Raw genomic sequence first — 23,496 nt, 5'->3', positions numbered from 1 at the left:
GGAATCCCTGACTTCAGACTATACTACAAAGCTACAGTAATCAAGACAGTATGGTACTGGCGCAAAAATGAAATATAGATCAATGGAACAGGATAGAAAGCCCAGAGGTAAACCTAGGCACATATGGTCACCTTATTTTTGATAAAGGAGGCAAGAATATACAATGGAGAAAAGACAGCATCTTCAATAAATAGTGCTGGGAAAACTAGACAGCTACAAGTAAAAGAATGAAGTTAGAACGCTCCCTAACACCATACACAAAAATAAACTCAAAATGGATTAAAGACCTAAATGTAAGGCCAGACACTGTAAAACTCTTAGAGGAAAACATAGGCAGAATACTCTATGACATACATCACAGCAAGATCCGTTTTGACCCACCTCCTAGAGAAATGGATATAAAAGTGAAAATAAACAAGTGGGACCTAATGAAATGTAAAAGCTTTCGCACAGCAAAGGAAACCATAAACAAGAAGAAAAGACACCCCCAGAATGGGAGAAAGTATTTGCAAATGAAGTAACTGACAAAGGATTAATCTCCAAAATTTACAAGCAGCTCATGCAGCTCAATATCAAGAAAATCAAACAACCTAATCCAAAAATGAGCAGAAGACCTAAATAGACATTTCTCCAAAGAAGATATACGGATTGCCAAGAAACACATGAAAGGATGCTCAACATCACCAATCATTAGAGAAATGCCAATCAAAACTAGAATGAGGTATCACCTGACACCGGTCAGAATGGGCATCATCAAAAAATCTACAAACAATAAATGCTGGAGAGGGTTTGGAGAAAAGGGAAGACTCTTGCACTGTTGGTGGCAATGTAAATTGATACAGCCACTATGGAGAACAGTATGGAGGTTCCTTAAAAAACTAAAAATAGAACTACCATACGACCCAGCAATCCCACTACTGGGCATATACCCAGAGAAAACCATAATTCAAAAAGAATCATGTACCACAATGTTCATTGCAGCTCTATTTACAATAGCTAGGACATGGAAGCAACCTAAGTGCCCATCAACAGATGAATGATAAAGAAGATATATACAATCGATATACAATCGAATATATACAATCGATATACAATCGAATATTACTCAGCCATAAAAAGAAACGAAATTGAGTTATTTGTAATGAGGTGGATGTACCTAGAGTCTGTCATATGGAGTGAAGTGAGTCAGAAAAAGAAAGACAAATACCTTATGCTAACACGTATATATGGAATCTAAAAAAGGAAAAATAAAAATGCTTCTGAAGAGCCTAGGGGCAGGACAGGAATAAAGACGAGAAGTAGAGAATGGACTTGAGGACATGAGGAGGGGGAAGAGTAAGCTGGGACGAAGTGAGAGAGTTGCATGGACATATATACACTAACAAATGTAAAATAAGTAGCTAGTGGGAAGCAGCCACATAGCACAGGGAGATCAGCTCGGTGCTTTGGGTGAGGAGATATGGGGATATATGTATAGCTGATTCACTTTGTTATAAAGCAGGTATTAACACACACACACAGACACACACACAGACACAAGACCCCTCCAGTGAGTTCCAGAATCCTTTTCCTTAACAACTGTACATTGTATGGTCAATTAATTAAGAAAATTAAAAAGGAACTGAGTAGGTAAGAAAAAAAGCAATGAAATGACGAGTTTTGCTTCCCCAGGTGTTAGGATTTCTTCCATACTTGTGTTAGACTCTAGAACACTCATATCATGTGTAGCTGTCTCCACAAAGGGATGGGCCAGGTTGTTCACCCTGGTTTTCTTGGACCCACGATACTTCTTTCCTCCACTGGATGCCTCCGCTTTACTCAATTATTTTCCTCCACACGTTCCATTGATTACATATTCATTTTGGATAGTTGGGTTATCCCTTCCATTTTGAAACTGTGAGACAGTTCCCTTAATTTCCAACTTAGTATGAAGCTCTTCAATTAGATTGCTTTTCTTTTAACAAGTCAGCTCACATCAGTACAGAAATGAGAATTTTAATTTGTTGTAGAATTGAGAAGTTATTTTGGAGCATAGGGGTACTTTAAGAAAGACAAACTGGTATTTAAATAATGAAGCATTTTCCTAGGCTTCTTTGGACTGCCAGTTGGCCATGCAAGAGACCTGACTGCTTGTGAGAGGCTGAGAGGGGTGATCGTGTACAAGAAAGATGCAGAAAAAGAAGTCGGCATAATCCAAAGTCAAGTTCCATCTTCTTTGTGGTCCAGATTGGAGCTATCACTCCAAGGATCACTGAAGGGCATTTCCCCCTGAGCTGTCTTTGGAGACTGTGCCAGTGGCTTCAAATGCCAAGTTATGACAGACTCCGCTGCTATAACAAGGTTAATTTATGAGAACTTGAGAGGAGCTGCCTTGCTTCTAGCTGACCAAGTCCCACCTGCAGCTTGATGCTGCCCTGGTGTCTGAAGCAGTTCATCACTCTTGCCCTGCCTGGGGAGGGGGCCTCACAACCTGGGTGAGAGGGTTCAGGGCTTTTTGCTGCACTTTTTGGCAGTTTGCTGCTGTCTATTTAGGGACAAAGCTGAGTTCCAAAAAACGAAAACAAGTATAAACTGAAATGAAGTCTAGGTCCCAATGGACCTTTGGATGATATAACAATAATTGGCTAAAATAAAAACGTTTATAAAGCAGACAGTGAGCAGACAAATGATAGCCTTTGACCATTCTTTCATTAGAGGAGAATCCTATCTTCCACGATTGTGTTATTTTGGGGATAGCTGATAGCTAATAGAACCCATCTAACATCTACAGGGTTTTTTTTCAGAGTTCTAGACTAGGTTTCTTAGCATAATGCATTGTTGTGATGCTTATGGTCTCCAATTCTTTTTGCCAAGGCTACTTCATCAGTCCCCTGGTGTCCCGCAGATTTTTGAAGCATTGGGATCCTAGCAACAGATTTTTCATTTAAGTAGGATCGTCCTGATCGCCAGCCTCCCACAGGCTGGTAAAAGTTTTGTGCTGCTTCTGAGCACTCGCAGAGCATCCCTAGAGCATCTTTTTTGTTGAGCTGCTCTTCCACCAATTTAGTAGAAAAATGTAACTTGCTTGTGAATCTACAATCAGGTGTCAAAACAAGACGGCCTCCTCCTAGGAGATAATACCGCCTCAATGGGGAGGTGGTTTTTATTGGTTTATTTGTTTGTGAGTATGATTTTGTCTAAGGATATGAATAATAGAAAAGCTCTTTAACCTTTTTAAATTTGGAAGGCCAAATTAATAGTAGTCCATTCCATTCCAAGAATTTTCTGATTATTTTTTAAATTCACTGTCCCTCAAGTCTTATATATATATATTTTTTTCAGCAACATGTAATAAAGTGAAAGTTGAAATGTATAATAGATCATAAACTTGAGTTTTTGAAAGATTTCCCCCCTAATTCTAAAACTAGAAACAACAATATTAAATATTTACTATATTCCAGGTACTGTTCTAAGCAGTTCACTTCTATTAGCTCATTGAACCCACAATAACCTTTTGCTGTCGTAACTATTATTATCCCCATTTTACAGACAGGAAAGTGAGGCACAGAGAGGTTATGGAACCTGCACAAAGTCTCATCACAAGTAACGGCGTAGGCATCTGAATCCTGGGAAGTCTGGCTTCACAGCCTATGGTGTTAATAATTGAGCTGAATTTAATGTAGAGAACTTCAAAAACATGAAAAAACTGCCCATTTCCCCACCATTTAAAGATACCTGGTAAATGGAAACAATTAAAACTTAGCTATACATACATGTATAAAACCATCATGTTAAAAAAAAAACCCATCATGTTGTATACAGTGAACTTATACGATGTGATATGTCAATTATATCTCAATAAACCTGGAAAAAACTGAGCTGCATTTACTTTCTGAATTTTTATGTGCATATAACTTAAAAAAAGATACTTTATTTGCACATACTGTTTTGTACCCCACCCCTACTTTCGTACTTTCCCATGTTAAAAATCATTCTTGTTGATCATGATTTTTTTGCTGCATAATGCTCCATTGTATGGAAGTACATAATTTACATAATTAAATTTCTTATTAAAAGACATTTATGGTATTTCTTCAGTGACCCATTGGTTGTTTAGCTTCCATATGTTTGTGGGTTTTTTGCATTGTTTCTTGTAGTTGATTTCTAGTCTTAAATCTTTGTAGTTGGAAAAGATGCTTGATATGATTTCAAGCTTCTTAAAAATTTATTTGTTTTGGGACTTCCCTGGTGGTCCAGCGGTTAAGACTCCACACTTCCACTGCAGGGGGCACGGGTTCGATCCCTGGTTGGGGAACTAAGATCGTGCATGCTGGGTGGCACGGCCAAAACATTTTATTTGTTTTGTGGCATTGCATGTGACTTGTCCTGGAGAATATTCCCTTGAAAACAGTATGTGTTCTGCTACTTCCGGATAGAATGATCTCTCTCTATATATATATGTTAAGTACATCTGGTCTAATGTGTCATTTCAGGCTAGTGTTTCCTTATTGATTTTCTGTCTGGATGCTCTGTCCATTGATGTAACTGGGGTGTTACTATGTGTTATCAATTTCTACCTTTATGTTTGTTAGTATTTGCTTTATGTGTTTAGGTGCTTCTAAGTTGTGTGCATATACATTTATAATTGTTATATCTTCTTGTTGGATTGATCCCTATATCATTATGTAATGTCTTTCTTTGTCCCTTTTTACAGTTTTTTTAAAAATCTATTTTGTCTGATATAAGTATTGCTACCCTGGCTTTTTTTTTTGTGTTCATTTGTGTGGAATAACTTTTTCCACTCCCTCACTTTCAGTCTGTTTCTGTATCTAGACCTGAAGTGAGTCTCTTGTATGCAGAATATATATGTCTTATTTTTGTATCCATTCAGCTACTCTATGTCTTTCGATTGGAACATTTAGTCCATTTACGTTTAAAGTAATTATTGGTAGGTATGTACTTATTACCATTTTGTTGATTGTTTTCTGGTTGTTTTTGTAGTTCTTCTTTGTTCCTTTCTTCTTCTTTTGCTCTCTTCCCTTGTGATTTGATGATTATTTTTAGTCTTATGTTTGACTCCCTTTCTCTCTTTTTGTGAGCGTGTCTATTATAGGTTTGTGGTTTCCATGAGGTTCATATATAACAAAATATGTAGATATAGATTATATTTATAGATACATATAGATTTAAAAAAAAATTTGATGATCTCTTAAGTTGGAACACATTCTAACAACCCTGCATTTTTCCTCCTCCACCATATTTAATGTTTTTGCCATCATATTTGCATCTTTTTGTTTTGTGTATCCCTTAACTACTTACTGTGGCTATAGGTGGTTTTACTACTTCTGTCTTTTAACCTTCCTACTAGCTTTATAAGTGGTTAATCCACTACCTTTAGTGTATGTTTTCCTTGACCAATGAATATTTTCCTTTCATAATTTTCCTAATCCTAGTGTTCTTTTCTTTTCCACTTAGAGAATTCCCTTTAACATTTCTTGTAAAGCTAGTTTAGTGGTGCTGAACTCTTAGCTTTTGCTTGTCTGTAAACTCTTTATTCCTCTTTCAAATCTGAATGATAGCCTTGCTGGGTAGAGTATTTCGGCTGTAGGTTTTTTTCTTTTATCACTTTAAATATATTGTGCCTCTCCCTTCTGACCTGCAAAATTTGCTGAAAAACCAGCTGATAGTCTTATGGGAGTTGCCTTGCATATAATTAGTTGCTTTTCCCTTGCTGCTTTTAAGATTCTCTCTTTATATTTAATTTTTGCCATTTTAATTAGAATGTGTCTTGATGTGGTCCTCTTTGGGTTCATCTTGTTTGAGACTCTTTGAGCTTCCGGAACTTGATATCTGTTTCCTTTCCCAGGTTAGTGAACTTTGCAGCTATTATTTCTTCCAATAAGGTCTTTGTTCCTTTCTCTCTTTTCCTCTGGGACCCCCTTAATGTGAATGTTAGTATGCCTGATGTTGTCCCATAAGTCTCTTAAACTATTCTCATTTTTTAAAATTCTTTTTTCCTTTTTCTGTTCAGCTTGGGTGATTTCCACTACTCTGTCTTTCAATTTTTTGATCTGTTCTTTGTATCATCTAATTTACTGTTGATTTCTTTTTGTGTATTTTTTATTTCTGTTATTGTATTCTTCAGCTCTGTTTGTTTCTTCTTTGTATTTTCTAACTCTTTGTTAAACTTCTCATTGAGTTCATCCATTCTTCTCCTGAGTTTGTTGAGCATCTTTATGATTATTATCTTGAATTATTTATTGGATAAATTGTTATCTCCACTTCACTTAATTCTTCTCTGGGTTTTTGTCTCATTCCTTTGTTTACAACATATTCTTCTATCTCTTCATTTACCCTAATTCTGTGTCTATTTCTCTGTATTATGTAGGTCAGTTACAATTCCTGATTTCATAGAAATGGTCTTACGTAGCAGGTGCCCTATGGGTTCCAGCAGCACATGTCCCTATAGTTGCCAGAGCTATACACTCTAGGGGTGTCCTCTATGTGGGCTGCAAGGGTCCTTCTGTTGTGGTTGGGCTGACTGCTGTGGGTGCACTGGTTGGTTGCCAGGCCCTGCCTCATGTGGTGGCTGCTGGCCTGCTGATGGGTGAGGCTGAGTCCCAGCATGACTGGTTGCATGGCCTTGGGAATCCTAGGATTTTGGTGGCCTGATGGCGGGCAGGATTGAATCCAGGCATGACTGGCTGTGGGAATTGGGGGCCCCAAGACTGGTATTGACTTGCTGGTGGGTGGGTAAGCCCCCAGTGCTAATAAGCTAGAGGGAAGACTCCAGTATGGTGCTTGTCAGCACAGGTGTCCTCGTGGTAGAATGAGCTCCCCAAATGGCTGCCTCCAGCTTCTATGTCCCCAGGGGGAGTCCCAGTTGCCTCCTGCCTCTCTGGATATTCTCTATGATTGGCAGGTGGGTCTGATTCAGGTTTCTTTCAAATTACTGCCTCTGCACTGGGACATGGAGTGTGCGCCCTTTCAGAGCAGAGTCTCTGTTTCCTACAGTCCCCTGCCTCTCTTGTATTCAAGCCTCACTGGCTTCAAATTCATTCATTCCAGGGACTCGTCTTCCCAGTGCAGGACCTGTGGGCTGGGGAGCCCAATGTGTGGCTCTAACTCCTTGCTTCTTGGGACAAACCTCTGCAATTGTAATCATCCTTACCTTTGTGAGCTGCATACCTGGAGGTGTGGGTCTTGACTATACTGCATCTCTGCCCCTCCTACCAATTCATTGTGGATCCTTCTTAAATCTTTAGTTGTAGAAAATCTTTCTTCCTAGTCTTCAGGTCATTCCCCTAGATAGTTGCTCTATAAGTAGTTGTAATTTTAATGTGTCTGTGGGAGGAGGTGAGCTCAGGGTCTTCCTACTCACCATCTTGGCCAAACCTCAGGATATGCACATTTTAAGTTCCTTGATTTATATTGTCAATTATTCTCCAGAAAGATAGTCTCAAGTTACATTAATGCTAGCAGTCAACAAGAGGGCTTATTTTCCTGGACACTAGATGCCTCTTTTTATTTAATAGACAAAACAAAAGAAAAAAATTCTCATTTCAGTGCGTATTTTTTGATTTGCAAGAAGTACAAAAATTAACAAATATTTTATTTATCCCTTGAATAAGTATATGTGGTTCAAATGTTAAAGAAACAAAATATTATACAGGATGAGTACCTCCAATACCTGCTTCCCAGACATCCATCAGTAACTCTCTCAGGAGGCAACCACTCTAGCATTTTCTCAAGTAGCCTCCCTAAAATAATTATGCACATATAAGGAAAGGCACATGGAAGTAAACACGTTCGTGTGTGTGTGTCTGTGTGTGCATGCATGTGTGTCCTTATTTTTTCCCCGCACAAACAGAAGCACACTATACATATTGTTTTGCCCCTTGCTTTTTTCACTTAACAAAATACCTTGAAGATTTTTCCATATTAGCAAGCAAAGAACTATCTTACTATTTTTAATGTCTACTACTGCATTATAAGGAAAAAGCTGCAAATATTAACATTTGTTTATTGTCTGTGGGTATTTCTTCTTCTTCTGCAATTGCCTGTCAATATTTTTTGAGCCTTTTGTTACTGTGATTTTTTATTATTTTTGTTATTGTTTATGATATGTAAAACTTTTTTATATAATAAAATTACCAGCCTATTTGTACTAAATGATGCAAATTTTATTTCACATTTCATTGTTGGCCTTTTAATTTTGTTTTATGATTGTGGGTTTTTTTGTTGTTGTTCTTTGTTTTGGTGTGGCTATAGAGAATTCTTTTTATATAATCAAATCTATCAATCTTTTCGGTTTGGTTTGTGAATAATTTTCCTGGATGATCAAAGCCTCCAACTGTCCCTTTGTTTACTTGGATTCTTTTGACATAGAATCATGGAATTTGGACTAGAAAGACCTTAAAGTTAACAGAGGAAAAATTTCCAGTCAGTGCAAAAGCCCCTATAGCAACACTGATAGATACAGGTCTTCCTTTGCTTGAATGAATCAGTGGCCCAGAACTCACCACCTAACAAAACACATTCCATTAGCCAGCTCTGTTTTATAAAGCCTTTTACTGAATAGAGCTTTAACGTATCTCCTTGAGTCTTCTGTCTAGTTTTGTCTTCTTAATAAGCACAAATAGATTTATTTTCTCTTCTACATACATTCAATTGTTTTTTCATAATTATTCCTTTTTTTATTTTTTAAGCCATCCATATTTTAGATGTATTGTTTAATGTTGCAAGAAAAAACTCCAAATAGTATGGAAGTATTACCTTATGGTAATGAGTATGTATGTTTTTACCACCTTAACCATTTTTAAGTGTACAGTTTGCTTGTTTTAAGTGTGTTCACGTCGTTGTGCAGCACATCTCCAGAACTGTTTCATCTCACAAAACTGAAACTCTATAGCCATTAAACAACTCACCATTACCCCCTCCACTCAGCTCCTGGCAACCACCATTCTACTTTCTATTTCTATGAATTTGACTCCTTTGGACACTTCATATAAGTAGAATCACACAGTTTTTAAAATTTATGATTGGCTTATTTCACTTAGCATAATGCCCTCAAGGTCCATCTGTGTTGTGGCATGTGACAGAATTTCCTTCTTTTTTAAGGTCACACAATATTCCATTGTATGAATATACTATACTACATTTTGTTTATTCCTTCACCTGTGAAAGGATACTTAGGTTGCTTCTACATCTTGGTTATTGTGAATAATGCTGCTATGAACATGGGTGTGCAAATATCTCTTTGGGACCCTGCTTTCAATTATTTTGGATATGTACCCAGAAGTGGGATTGCTAGATCATACAGTAATTCTATTTTTTTTGAGGATCATACAGTAATTCTATTTTTTGAGGAATTGCCATACTGTTTTCTATAGCAGTTGCATCATTTTACAATCCCACCAACAGTGACTAAGAGTTCCAGTTCCTTGCCAACACTTGATATTTTCTGTATTTTTTTTTTTTTTGGATAGTAGCCATCATAGTGGATGTGAGAATCAATTGTTTTGAATAACATATCTATCAGAATTTGTTTTTTTAAAATAATGTCCAAGTAACAGTTCTCCAATTTCATGTATTCCGTAAAAGCAATATTATAAACTAGAATGGATCCATGAGTACTTATATTTGGAGGACTTTTATCTCTTATGGGTTGGTTCTATTTTATATATGTCTCATTTATAAAATAGTTTCTATGGGCATAAGCTGAAATTCGGTGTCTGTGGTCAAAGTGGGATTAATTTGAATTGAACTTGATTAAGATGAAATGACTTTATTAGCTTCATATTGACTTGGGAGTTGGTGGTGGCTAAAGAAGGTACTGGGACATTACATTAAAGAAGGTACTGGGGCAGTGTTGAAACCTGGTTTACCTCCTGCCTCTGTTAGGTTAGAATATTAGTGCTGCTTTCAACACTCAGAAGGTATTTCCTAGTGTCTTAAGGCAGCAGGACACTTCCCACCATTTTCAAATCATGGAATATAGGCTGTGGTAGAGATTTCTCTATCGTGAATCCCTTCTAGTATATCATGTTTTATCTTACTCATAAGATGAGGCTTCACTGAGTCTTGGCTTCACTGTCCTGGCTTGACCATTAGGTGATTTGGGGTCAGGTTTCTCAATCTTGGTGATTGTTAGATTTTTAACCTTTTAAATAAAGATAATAATGCTTGTACCTACTTCATATTGTCATGAGGGCTAAATGAGATAAGGCATGAAAAGCATTTAGCAAAGTCCTTGGCGTGTAAGTGTTACATAAACATAGTGGCTGTTGATGTTGTTATATCTTGTAATCATACTGTTGAGGCCAATCAACCTTTATTCTCAAGATAAAGGTCTAAAACCATGGTGTGGCTCTTTTTCTAGGGTAATGTTACTAGCTCGGATATCCTCTATTTATCTTCTGGGTAGATGGTTTTTCTTTCTTCTCATGAGCATGAAGGGATTCCAAGTCCAGTTGTGATTGCATGTTGTCCAACAAAGTGAAAAACAGCTGTTGTCAGGATTATAAAAGTCTTTGCTGTGCCCTGTGTGTGTGACATACCTCAAAGATTTGTGTTTTGCTAAACCACTTTCCTTTGTTCTCAAATGATAAGTCCATACAGGCTATAACCCCAAACCTCTTTGATCTAATTTCCAAAATATGACCATGCCATAGATTAAATGGTTTATTTTGCCTTGTTGTTCATGCTCTGACTTGATTTTGAACTTCTGTCTTTACAGGCATCATATTTCAGTTTCTTCTGGCAGAAATTCTTTCCTCCTTATCTTTTGGTTTCATCTGTTAGCAATCTACCCACAACCATCCACGACATGGTCCTCATTTGCTGTCTCTTCCCTCCCTTTCTCCTTCTTTCCCTACATCCCTCTTTCTATCCCTTTTTCTCCATTATCCACTCACACATACTTATTGAGAAGCTACTGTGTGGAATGCACTACACTCCTTAAGATCTGGACCTGGGCACTGTCTTTGCTGGTTCCGTCACTGCAGATCTAACAGGTCAGTTGAGATTTATGGCTATATTATCACTAGGTTCCCCTATACTTGTTGAAACAAATATTCTCTGAAGATAGAAGAGAAGATATTCTCTGAAGATAGGCTGCTTCCCAGGCCCTTAATCTCCTGTGCTGTCCCGGAGCTGACGAAATGTGTCCTCACCTCTAAAAGCTCTCACCTCGGCCTTCACCTCTGTCTTGAACTTCCTTCTTATTCTCCAGGAACATTCTTCACATTTCTAAGAGCTTCCTTAGTTAATTTTTGATAATTTTTTTTCTTTCTCTACTTTTAAAACGAAGCCAAGTATCATCAGAACTTGTTTCTGGCCTGTGCATGTCTATGGCTGAGTTAACAGGTTTTTTTTTAACCTGATGCCCAAGCACTCAGAATTTGGTTCACTCTGAAAATTTCCCTTTAGTCATTTGCTTAGCGTTTCTACCTCTTTTCCTTAAACTCTAGGCTTTATTTTGAAAATATCGAGGCCGACCTTCGGCTCTTCAGGTGGGTGAATGTGGCTAGGTCCACTGATGGGTAAGGCTTTCCTCTACTCTACTTGCTTTGACCACCTGTGACATCTCTAGAGGCTGCTGTCAGCAGAAATGGGGCTGCTGCTGTAGCTGTGTCTGCCTCCGGCTAGCCAGGTCCCTTTATTGGGAGGAAACTGTTCCGTTTCTGATAGGGGTGTGAGAGGAGGGTCTGTTGTTCACTGCTGTTTCCTAGCAATCCACAGCAATGTCAATTTTCTCTCCTCTGAGAGATGGATGGCATCTTTCCATGATCACAATCATCTCCACCTCCTCTTCCCTTTCTCTTCCTGCTTCTTTTTCTCTTCTTCCTCCTTTTCCTCCTGATGACTTTATCAAAGCTTGCCTTAAGTGTTTCTCACTATAAAGCCTTCGTATTTTTAGAATAAACTTCATTGAATCCTCCTCTGTGCTCCTACGCTTATCTCTCTGTTATAGCACTTATAATTTCGTATTATAGCTCTCTCTCTACCCTGCTCACCTGTAAGCTCATACAGGATAAATGCGGGGTATTATTAATATCATTTCCCTTAAACGTAGCAGAGTGTTCGTGCTGAGCAGATAGAGCAGGGTAGTTAAAATCACCGAATCTGGAATGAGCCTGCTGAGAGTCATATCTTGTCCCTGCCAGTTCTTAACTGTGCAATCTGGGCAAATTGCTTAACTTCTCTGTGCCTCAGTGTTTTCATTTACAAACTGGAGATAATAATAATGATGCTTAGAACAGTTCCTGCCATACAATATGGCCAGTTAAATGTTTGCTACTGTGTGTTGAATTCAGTTGAATAGAATCACTGTAATCAAGTTCACCAGTCATGTATTTAGTGAAGGTGTGTATGTTGTACATTGATGGTCATTACACCTAGAATAGGACCAAGTATATAGGCATTCAATCAATATTTTTGAGTGAATGCATGAATGTGCTGGGCATTATAGACACAAAGAAATATAAGTCCTTATTTCTTTCTTTCAGATTTCACAGACTGATTGGGAATACAAAAAGGAGATAAGATAATATTTGAGTGCTACCTGAATGCACCATTCATCTGTCTATGGACATTTGGGTTGCTTCTACCTCTTGGCTCTTATGGGGAATGCAGCTATGGACATGGGTATGCAAATATCTCTGTGAGACCCTTTCAGTTCCTTTGGATGTATATGTAGAATGGGATTGCTGGATCATATGGTAATTCTATTTTTAGTTTTTTGATGAATTGCCATACTGTTTTTCATAGCAGTTGCACCGTTTTGTAATCTCACCAAGAGTGGACAAGGAGAAGTCATTCATTTTTCAGCTGATTTTAAGGGAACATAAATAAGCTAGTTTTTTGTCTCTAATATTACCATGTACTTCCAGTATGTTTATACCTTTAAAAAGTGTATTACTGGTAGGAAAGTATTAAATCACACTTTTTCATCTTTGTACATTTGTAAGAATTGCATAAACCAAGATGATTCTCAAAGAAAATGACTTTGTATTTTTTTAGGTCAAACTTTTGTAACCTGTAGTGTGCATAATTAAAATGAAGGTGGTTTACTTCCTTCTGGATTCTCTGGACTCTCTGTTAGCATCTTCCTAAACTCACTGAATAATCAAGTAATTCTCAGTCAGTGACTCCTATTTCCTGATTTAGGCTTTTCATTGTTTTCTGAACATTTCTATCTATGTATTTTGCTTCTTTTTAGACATATCCCATTAGGATAATCATGAACAAATTACAACTTGAATGCCACCTGCCTGTGCTTTCTTTTTCAAACAGTGGAAGTGCTGAAGTTAATCAAACTTGTGGACCTCAAAATACAAGTAGATCAATCACTCTTGTGATTGATGGGCTATTGGCTATTTCTTTATTACTCCAGGAAAACACGATTCAGTTCAACAAAAATATATCATCTCAATGAAAAGAGAACAATGAGTACCTCTTCCTCTTTTTCTCTTTTTTTTCTCTTGAGAAGTATGTAGCCCCAATATTTGATTGATTTATTTTTTTGTCTTTTTAAGTTTGTGAGGTTTGTATTATTTTAGACAGAGGCCACGAAGAGGATGATTGTTTAAAATTATCCCTGTAATAGCTATAAGGGGTTCCAATAATTTTATTAAATGGTTCATGATTGTTTTTGTGTTTTATAACAAACGCTATGTATTTTAATACAAAGGTAAACTTTTTACTATCTCAAGTTTATTTTTTCATCAAAAAGTCCTCTAGCTACCAGATAACGTGACCAGATTACATTTGATATGGTGGTTAAACTGAAGTGCTATATGCAATATAAATGAATCTGGTTGAGGAAGACACAAGGTGATGAAAGATACAAATTTGGGTGATTATATGCATTTGATTTTAAGTTCTACTTTGATTAAAAATATTATTAAAGAAAACATAATATGTGGCAGCTCTTTTCTATATGAAACTTGGGTTTAGATGAGGAGCCGGTAGACATGGTCAAGGATACAGATTCTGGAGTCATAGCGTTTGGTGCCAATCTAGTCTCTGCCACTTGTGAGCTGGGTGACACTGGGCAAGCTACTCAGAGCCTCACATTCTCATGTGTGAACTATAGTTAATAACTGGTTGTTGTGGTGTTTAAATGAGTTAATATATGTAACTTGCTAGATCTATGGCTGTTATGGAAGAAGTGCTATGTAAGAGTTTGCTACTGTTTCTCTAGCATCGGCCGTGAATCCTTAGGTTGTTCTACCTTCTTCATATTATCTCGGGCATCAGTGTTGTTGTCATCTGCAAAAAAATAGGTTTTTCTTTTTTACTGAGTGGTTTTAAAATGTGGACTAACCGAAGGTTTAAAATCCCCTTTCCTTTTAGGCACTTAGTAGTGCATAAATGGAAAGAGTGGTGGATGGAACATTTTGTACCCCGAAAGCTCTTAGACTCTGGCTGTATCAAAAGAGTCAATGAGTGCATCACAAATATATTCTGGGTGACTGTAAGAGCCTTTAATGCCTGAATCATTGATGATGCAGATATGCTGCAGGAGGCAAACCCCTAGTAAATTGTTTCTTTTACTACAGAAATATTTCTGAGCCCAGAAATAGAACCCAGACTACTATTCAGGACTATAGACTTTTAATTTTAAAAGTAGTTGCTGTTTTTCTTTTCTGTGTTTTGTTGTGTATATATTATCTCATCTGGTCTTTACAATCATCGTTTTTGAGGACGAGTATGAAGAGCCAATGTGATAATGTATGTGATAGTGTTTTAAAAACTTTTCCACAGCTTTATTGAGATATATTCCACATAAATAAAATTCACCTATTTAAAGTGTATACAGTTCAGGAGTTTTTATTTATTTATTTTTAAAATTTTATTTATTTTATTTTTGGCTGTGTTGGGTCTTCACTGCTACGCATGGGCTTTCTCTAGTTGTGGCGAGCGTGGGCTACTCTTCGTTGCAGTGCACGGGCTTGTCATTACGGTGCCTTCTCTTGTTGCAGAGCACGGGGTCCAGGCGTGCGGGCTTCAGTAGTTGTGGCATAGGGGCTCAGTAGTTATGGCTCACGGGCTCTAGAGCACAGGCTTAGTAGTTGTGGCGCACGGACTTAGTTACTCTGCGGCACGTGGGATCTTCCTGGACCAGGGCTTGAACCTGTGTCCCCTGCACTGGCAGGTGGATTCTTTTTTTTTTTTTTACAAATTAACTGAATTTTTACTGAAATATTAAAAGCTTAAGTCTCAAAATACTGTATCAAGTTGGGTGAAATTGTGAATATTTCTCTAAAGTGCATTTCTTTTTTTTTTGGAGGGATTCGATAACACCTTTAATATTAAAATCTTGAAGCTATTCAGAATTAGCTATTCCATATTCTTTCGTCAGTTTTTTTTTTTTTACATCTTTATTGGAGTATAATTGCTTTAAAATGGTGTGTTAGTTTCTGCTTTATAACAAAGTGAATCAGTTATACATATACATATGTTCCCATATGTCTTCCCTCTTGCGTCTCCCTCCCTCCCTCCCACCCTCCCTATCCCACCTCTCCAGGTGGTTACAAAGCACCGAGCTGATCTCCCTGTGCTATGCGGCTGCTTACCACTAGCTATCTACCTTACGTTTGGTAGTGTATATATGTCCATGCAACTCTCTTGCTTTGTCAAAGCTTACCCTTCCCCCTCCCCATATCCTCAAGTCCATTCTCTAGTAGGTCTGTGTCTTTATTCCTGTCTTACCCCTAGGTTCTTCATGACATTTTTTTTTCTTAAATTCCATATATATGTGTTAGCATACAGTATTTATATTTCTCTTTCTGACTTACTTCACTCTGTATGACAGACTCTAGGTCCATCCACCTCATTACAAATAGCTCAATTTTGTTTCTTTTTATGGCTGAGTAATATTCCATTGTATATATGTGCCACATCTTCTTTATCCATTTATCCGATGATGGACACTTAGGTTGTTTCCATCTCCTGGCTATTGTAAATAGAGCTGCAATGAACATTGTGGTACATGACTCTTTTTGAATTATGTTTTGCTCAGGGTATATGCCCAGTAGTGGGATTGCTGGGTCATATGGTAGTTCTATTTGTAGTATTTTAAGGAACCTCCATACTGTTCTCCACAGTGGCTGTATCAATTTACATTCCCACCAATAGTGCAAGAGGGTTCCCCTTTCTCCACACCCTCTCCAGCATTTATTCTTTCTAGATTTTTTGAACATGGCCATTCTGACTGATGTGAGATGATATCTCATTGTAGTTTTGATTTGCATTTCTCTAATGATTAATAATGTTGAGCATTCTTTCATGTGTTTCTTGGCAATCTGTATACCTTCTTTGGAAAATTGTCTATTTAGGCCTTCTGCCCATTTTTGGATTGGGTTGTTTGTTTTTTTGTAGCTGAGCTGCATGAGCTGCTTGTAAATTTTGGAGATTAATCCTTTGTCAGTTGCTTCATTTGCAAATATTTTCTCCCATTCTGATGGTTGTCTTTTGGTTTTGTTTATGGTTTCCTTTGCTGTGCAAAAGCTTTGAGTTTCATTAGGACCCATTTGTTTATTTTTATTTCCATTTCCCTAGGAGGTGGGTCAAAAAGGATCTTGCTGTGATTTATGTCATAGAGTGTTCTGCCTATGTTTTCCTCTAAGAGTTTGAGAGTTTCTGGCCTTACAATTAGGTCTTTAATCCATTTTGAACTTATTTTTGTGTATGGTGTTAGGGAGTGTTTTAATCTCATACTTTTACATGTACCTGTCCAGTTTTCCCAGCACCACTTATTGAAGAGGCTGTCCTTTCTCCACTGTACATTCCTGCCTCCTTTATCAAAGATAAGGTGACCATATGTGCGTGGGTTTATCTCTGGGCTTTCTATCCTGTTCCATTGATCTATATTTCTGTTTTTGTGCCAGTACCATACTGTCTTGATTACTGTAGCTTTGCAGTATAGTCTGAAGTCAGGGAGCCTGATTCCTCCAGCTCTATTTTTCGTTCTCAAGATTGCTTTGGCTATTCGGGGTCTTTTGTGTTTCCATATAAATTGCAAAATTTTTTGTTGTACTTCTGTGAAAAATGCCAGTGGTAGTTTGACAGGGATTGCATTGAATCTGTAGATTGCTTTGGGTAGTAGAGTCATTTTCACAATGTTGATTCTTCCAATCCAAGAACATGGTATATCTCTCCATCTATTTGTATCATCTTTAATTTCTTTCATCAGTGTCTTATAATTTTCTGCATACAGGTCTTTTGTCTCCTTAGGTAGGTTTATTCCCAGATATTTTATTCTTTTTTTTGCAATGGCAAATGGGAGTGTTTTCTTGATTTCACGTTCAGATTTTTCATCATTAGTGTATAGGAATGCCAGAGATTTCTGTGCATTAATTTTTTATCCTGCTACTTTACCAAATTCATTGATTAGCTCTAGGAGTTTTCTGGTGGCATCTTTAGGATTCTCTATGTATAGTATCATGTCATCTGCAAACAGTGACAGCTTTACTTCTTTTCCAATTTGGATTCCTTTTATTTCCTTTTCTTCTCTGATTGCTGTGGCTAAAACTTCCAAAACTATGTTGAATAAGAGTGGTGAGAGTGGGCAACCTTGTCTTGTTCCTGATCTTAGTGGAAATGCTTTCAGTTTTTCACCATTGAGGATGATGTTGGCTGTGGGTTTGTCATATATGGCCTTTATTATGCTGAGGAAAGTTCCCTCTATGCCTACTTTCTGCAGGGTTTTTATCATAGATGGGTGTTGAATTTTGTCGAAAGCTTTCTCTGCATCTATTGAGATGATCATATGGTTTTTTCCTTTAACTTGTTAATATGGTGTATCACGTTGATTGATTTGCATATATTGAAGAATCCTTGCATTCCTGGAATAAACCCCACTTGATCATGGTGTATGATCCTCTTAATGTGCTGTTGGATTCTGTTTGCTAGTATTTTGTTGAGGATTTTTGCATCTATGTTCATCAGTGATATTGGCCTGTAGTTTTCTTTCTTTGTGACATCATTGTCTGGTTTTGGTATCAGGGTGATGGTGGCCTCGTAGAATGAGTTTGGGGGTGTTCCTCCCTCTGCTATATTTTGGAAGAGTTTGAGAAGGATAGGTGTTAGCTCTTCTCTAAATGTTTGATAGAATTCTCCTGTGAAGCCATCTGGTCCTGGGCTTTTGTTTGTTGGAAGATTTTTCATCACAGTTTCAATTTCAGTGCTTGTGATTGGTTTGTTCATATTTTCTATTTCTTCCTGATTCAGTCTTGGCAGGTTGTGCATTTCTAAGAATTTGTCCATTTCTTCCAGTTTGTCCATTTTATTGGCATAGAGTTGCTTGTAGTAATCTCTCATGACCTTTTGTATTTCTGCAGTGTCAGTTGTTACTTCTTGTTTTTCATTTCTATTTCTATTGATTTGAGTCTTCTCCCATTTTTTCTTGATGAGTCTGGCTAATGGTTTATCAATTTTGTTTATCTTCTCAAAGAACCAGCTTTTAGTTTTATTGATCTTTGCTATCATTTCCTTCATTTCTTTTTCATTTATTTCTGATATGATTTTTATGATTTCTTTCCTTCTGCTAACTTTGGGGTTTTTTTGTTCTTCTTTCTCTAATTGCTTTAGTTGCAAGGTTAGGTTGTTTATTCGAGATGTTTCCTGTTTCTTAAGGTAGGGTTGTATTGCTAATAACTTCCCTCTTAGAACTGCTTTTGCTGCATCCCATAGGTTTTGTGTTGTCGTGTCTCCATTGTCATTTGTTTCTAGGTAATTTTTTATTTCCTCTTTGATTTTTTCAGTGATCACTTCGTTATTAAGTAGTGTATTGTTTAGCCTCCATGTATTTGTGTTTTTTACAGATCTTTTCCTGTAATTGGTATCTATTCTCATAGTGTTGTGGTCGGAAAAGATACTTGATACAATTTCAATTTTCTTAAATTTACCAAGGCTTGATTTGTGACCCAAGATATGATCTATCCTGGAGAATTTTCCATGAGCACTTGAGAAAAATATGTATTCTGTTGTTTTTGGATGGAATGTCCTATAAATATCAGTTAAGTCCATCTTGTTTAATGTATTATTTAAAGCTTGTGGTTCCTTATTTATTTTCATTTTGGATGATCTGTCCATTGGTGAAAGTGGGGTGTTAAAGTCCCCTACTATGAATGTGTTACTGTTGATTTCCCCTTTTATGGATGTTAGTATTTGCCTTATGTATTGAGGTGGTCCTATGTTGGGTGCATAAATATTTAAAATTGTTATATCTTCTTCTTGGATCGATCCCTTGATCATTATGTAGTGTCCTTCTTTGTCTCTAATAGTCTTTATTTTAAAGGCTATTTTGTCTAATATGAGAATTGCTACTCCAGCTTTCTTTGCTTCCCATTTGCATGGAATATCATTTTCCATCCCCTCACTTACAGTCTGTATGTGTCTCTAGGTCTGAAGTGGGTCTCTTGTAGACAGCAAATATATGGGTCTTGTTTTTGTATCCATTCAGCCAATCTGTGTCTTTTGGCGGGAGCATCTAGTCCATTTACATTTAAGGTAATTATCAATATGTATGTTATATTCCCATTTTCTTAATTGTTTTGGTTTCATTATTGTAGGTCTTTTCCTTTTCTTGTGTTTCTTGACTAGAGAAGTTCCTTTAGCAGTTGTTGTAAAGCTGGTTTGGTGGTGCTGAACTCTCTCAGCTTTTGCTTGTCTGTAAAGGTTTTAATTTCTCCATCAAATCTGAATGAGATCCTTGCTGGGTAGAGCAATCTTGGTTGCAGGTTTTTCTCCTTCATCACTTTAAATATGTCCTGCCAGTCCCTTCTGGCTTGCAGAGTTTCTGCTGAAAGATCAGTTCTTAACCTTATGGGATTCCCTTGTGTGTTATTTGTCGTTTTTCCCTTGCTGCTTTTAATATATTTTCTTTGTATTTAATTTTTGACAGTTTGATTAATATGTGTCTTGGCGTATTTCTCCTTGGATTTATCCTGTGTGGGACTCTCTGTGCTTCCTGGACTTGATGAACTATTTCCTTTCCCATATTAGGGAAGTTTTCAACTATAATCTCTTCAAATATTTTCTTAGTCCCTTTCTTTTTCTCTTCTTCTTCTGGAACCCCTATAATTTGAATCTTGGTGCATTTAATGTTGGCCCTGAGGTCTCTGAGACTGTCCTCAGTTCTTTTCATTCTTTTTTCTTTATTCTGCTCTGCAGTATTTATTTCCACTATTTTATTTTCCAGGTCACTTATCCGTTCTTCTGCCTCAGTTATTCTGCTATTGAGCCCATCTAGAGTATTTTTGATTTCATTTATTGTGTTGTTCATCCTTGTTTGTTTCATCTTAGTTCTTCTGGGTCCTTGTTAAATGTTTCTTGCATTTTGTCTATTCTATTTCCAAGATTTTGGATCATCTTTACTATCATTATTCTGAATTATTTTTCAGGTAGACTGCCTATTTCCTTTTCATTTGTTAGGTCTGGTGGGTTTTTATCTTGCTCCTTCATCTGCTGTGTGTTTTTCTGTCTTCTCATTTTGCTTATCTTACTGTGTTTGGGGTCTCCTTTTTGCAGGTTGCAGGTTCGTAGTTCCCGTTGTTTTTGGTGTCTGACCCCAGTGGCTAAGTTTGGTTCAGTGGGTTATGTAGGATTCCTGGTGGAGGGGACTACTTCCTGTGTTCTGGTGGATGAGGCTGGATCTTGTCTTTCTGGTGGGCAGGTCCACGTCTGGTGGTGTGTTTTGGGGTGTCTGTGGACTTATTATGATTTTAGGCAGCCTCTCTGCTAATGGGTGGTGTTGTGTTCCTGTCTTGCTTGTTGTTTGGCATAGGATGTCCAGCACTGTAGCTTGCTGGTCGTTGAGTGAAGCTGGGTGCTGGTGTTGAGATGGAGATCTCTGGGATATTTTCACCATTTGATATTATGTGGAGCTGGGAGGTCTCTTGTGGACTAGTGTCCTGAAGTTGGCTCTCCCACCTCAGAGGCACAGCACTGACTCCTGGCTGCAGCACCAAGAGCCTTTTATCTACATGGCTCAGAATAAAAGGGAGAAAAAGTAGAATGAAAGAATTAGTAGAAAGAAAGAAAGAAAGAAAGAAAGAAAGAAAGAAAGAAAGAAAGAAAGAAAGTAGGGAGGGAGGGAGGAAGAAAGGAGGGAAGGGAGGAAAAAAGAAAGAAGATAAAGTACAATAAAATAAAGTAAGATAAAATATAATAAAGTTATTTAAATAAAATAATAATTATTAAGAGAAAAAAAGAAAAAAAATTAAAAAAACAAAGAAAAAAACCGGACAGATAGAACCCTAGGACAAATGGTGGAAGCAAAGCTATACAGACAAAATCTCACACAGAAGCATATACATACACACTCACAAAAAGAGGAAAAGGGAAAAAATCATAAATCTTGCTGTCAAAGTCCACCTCTTCAATTTGGGATGATTCGTTGTCTATTCATGTATTCCACAGATGCAGGGTACATCAAGTTGATTGTGGCGCTTTAATTCGCTGCTCCTGAGGCTGCTGGGAGAGATTTCCCTTTCTCTTCTTTGTTCTCACAGCTCCCAGGACTCAGCTTTGGATTTGGCCCCGCCTCTGCGTGTAGGTCGCAGGAGGGCGTCTGTTCGACGCACAGACAGGACGGGGTTAAAGGGGCCACTGATTCGCGGGCTCTGGCTCACTCAGGCCTGGGGGGAGGGCGGGGCATGGAGTGCGGGGCGGGCCTGCGGCGGCAGAGGCCGGCGTGACATTGCAGCAGCCTGAGGCGCGCTGTGCGTTCTCCCGGAGGAGTTGACCCTGAATCCCGGGACCCTGGCAATGGCGGGCTGCACAGGCTCCCCGGAAGGGGGGTGTGGATAGTGACCTGTGCTCGCACACAGGCTTCTTGCTGGCGGCAGCAGCAGCCTTAGCGTCTCCCGCCCGTCTCTGGGGTCCTTGCTTTTAGCCGCGGCTCGCGCCCGTCTCTGGAGCTCCTTTAAGCGGCGCTCTTAATCCCCTCTCCTCACGCACCAGGAAACAAAGAGGGAAGAAAAAGACTTTTCCCCGGACTCCCTCCCGGCTAGCCAGCTAGCCGTGGCGCACTAACGCCCTGCAGCCTGTGTTGACGCCGCCAACCCCAGTCGTCTCCCTGCGCTCCGACCGAAGACTGAGCCTCAGCTCCCAGCCCCGCCCGCCCCGGCGGGTGAGCAGACAAGCCTCTCGGCCTGGTGAGTGCCGGTCGGCCCTGATCCTCTGTGCAGGAATCTCTCCAGTTTGCCCCCCGCACCCCTGTTGCTGTGGTCTCCTCCGCGGCTCCGAAGCTCCCCCCTTCCACCACCGCAGCCTCCGCCCGCGAAGGGGCTTCCTAGTGTGTGGAAATCTTTCCTCCTTCACAGCGCCCTCCCACTGGTACGGGTCCCGTCCCTATCCTTTTGTCTCTGTTTATTCTTTTTTCTTTTGCCCTACCCAGGTACGTGGGGGGGGCGGTTCTTGCCTTTTGGGAGGTCTGAGGTCTTCTGCCAGCGTTCAGTAGGCGTTCTGTAGGAGTTGTTTCAGGTGTAGATGTATTTCTGGTGTATCTGTGGGGAGGAAGGTGATCTCCGCGTCTTACTCTTCCCCATCTTGGCAGGTGGATTCTTAACCACTGTGCCACCAGGGAAGCCCAGGAGTTTTTAGTATATTCAATGTATTATGCAACTATTACCAATCTAATTTTAGAACATTCTCAATTCCTGTATGTCTCTATGGAGTCCCATTCCAGACATTTTATATAAATGAAACAATACAGTATCTGGTCTTTTGTATCTTATTTCACTTAGCATAATGTTTTCAAGGGTCATTCATAGTGTAGCATGTATCAGTAGTTCATTCTTTTTATTGCCAAATAATATTCCACTCTATGGATATAGTACATTTTGTTTTTCCCCTCATCAGTTGATGGACATTAGGGTTTCCACTTTCTGGCTATTGTAAATGATGCTGCTGTGAACGTTTGTATACAAGTTTTTTGTGTGGACATATGTTTTTGATTCTCCTGTGTATATACCTAGGAAAGGAGCTGCTGAGTCATACGGTAACTCTATTCTTAGCATTTTGAGGAACTACCAAATGGTTGCAGAATTTTACATTCTTACCGTATGAGGGTTCCAGTTTCTCCACATCCTGACCAACATTTGTTATTATCTATATTTTTGATTTTAGCCATTACAACTGATAAGAAGTGGTAAAAATATTTTTTTAACTGAGAAAAGTAATGGGACAGGGGACGATGAGGAGGTGCTATAGGTTTCTTCTCTTCATCTCCCTCCCAGATTTGGGTCAGTGTTCCCCAACAACACTGACGAGCATAGAGCCTTCAGTCTTCTCGGTGGCCGTGTATTTTAAAATACTTCCAGGTATTTTAAAAGGGGTATTTTGTAGTTTTCCTTTAGAACCAGCAGAAAGATGTCTCCAATGAAGAACATTTTCTGGGTTTCCACTGAAAAAAATTTTCATGAGCAGCTACAATTTTACCAAGCTTTCCAAAGTGCTTTTCCTTCAGAATAAGAGACAACCCTGTTACCTCCTTGAAGTAGAAGC

This window comes from Aethalodelphis obliquidens, unplaced genomic scaffold (assembly GCF_003676395.1).
Source record: "Aethalodelphis obliquidens isolate GAN/ISIS:26980383/991018 unplaced genomic scaffold, ASM367639v1 scaffold3, whole genome shotgun sequence".
Lineage (NCBI taxonomy): Eukaryota > Metazoa > Chordata > Mammalia > Artiodactyla > Delphinidae > Aethalodelphis > Aethalodelphis obliquidens.
Note: the sequence above shows the minus strand (reverse complement) of the source record.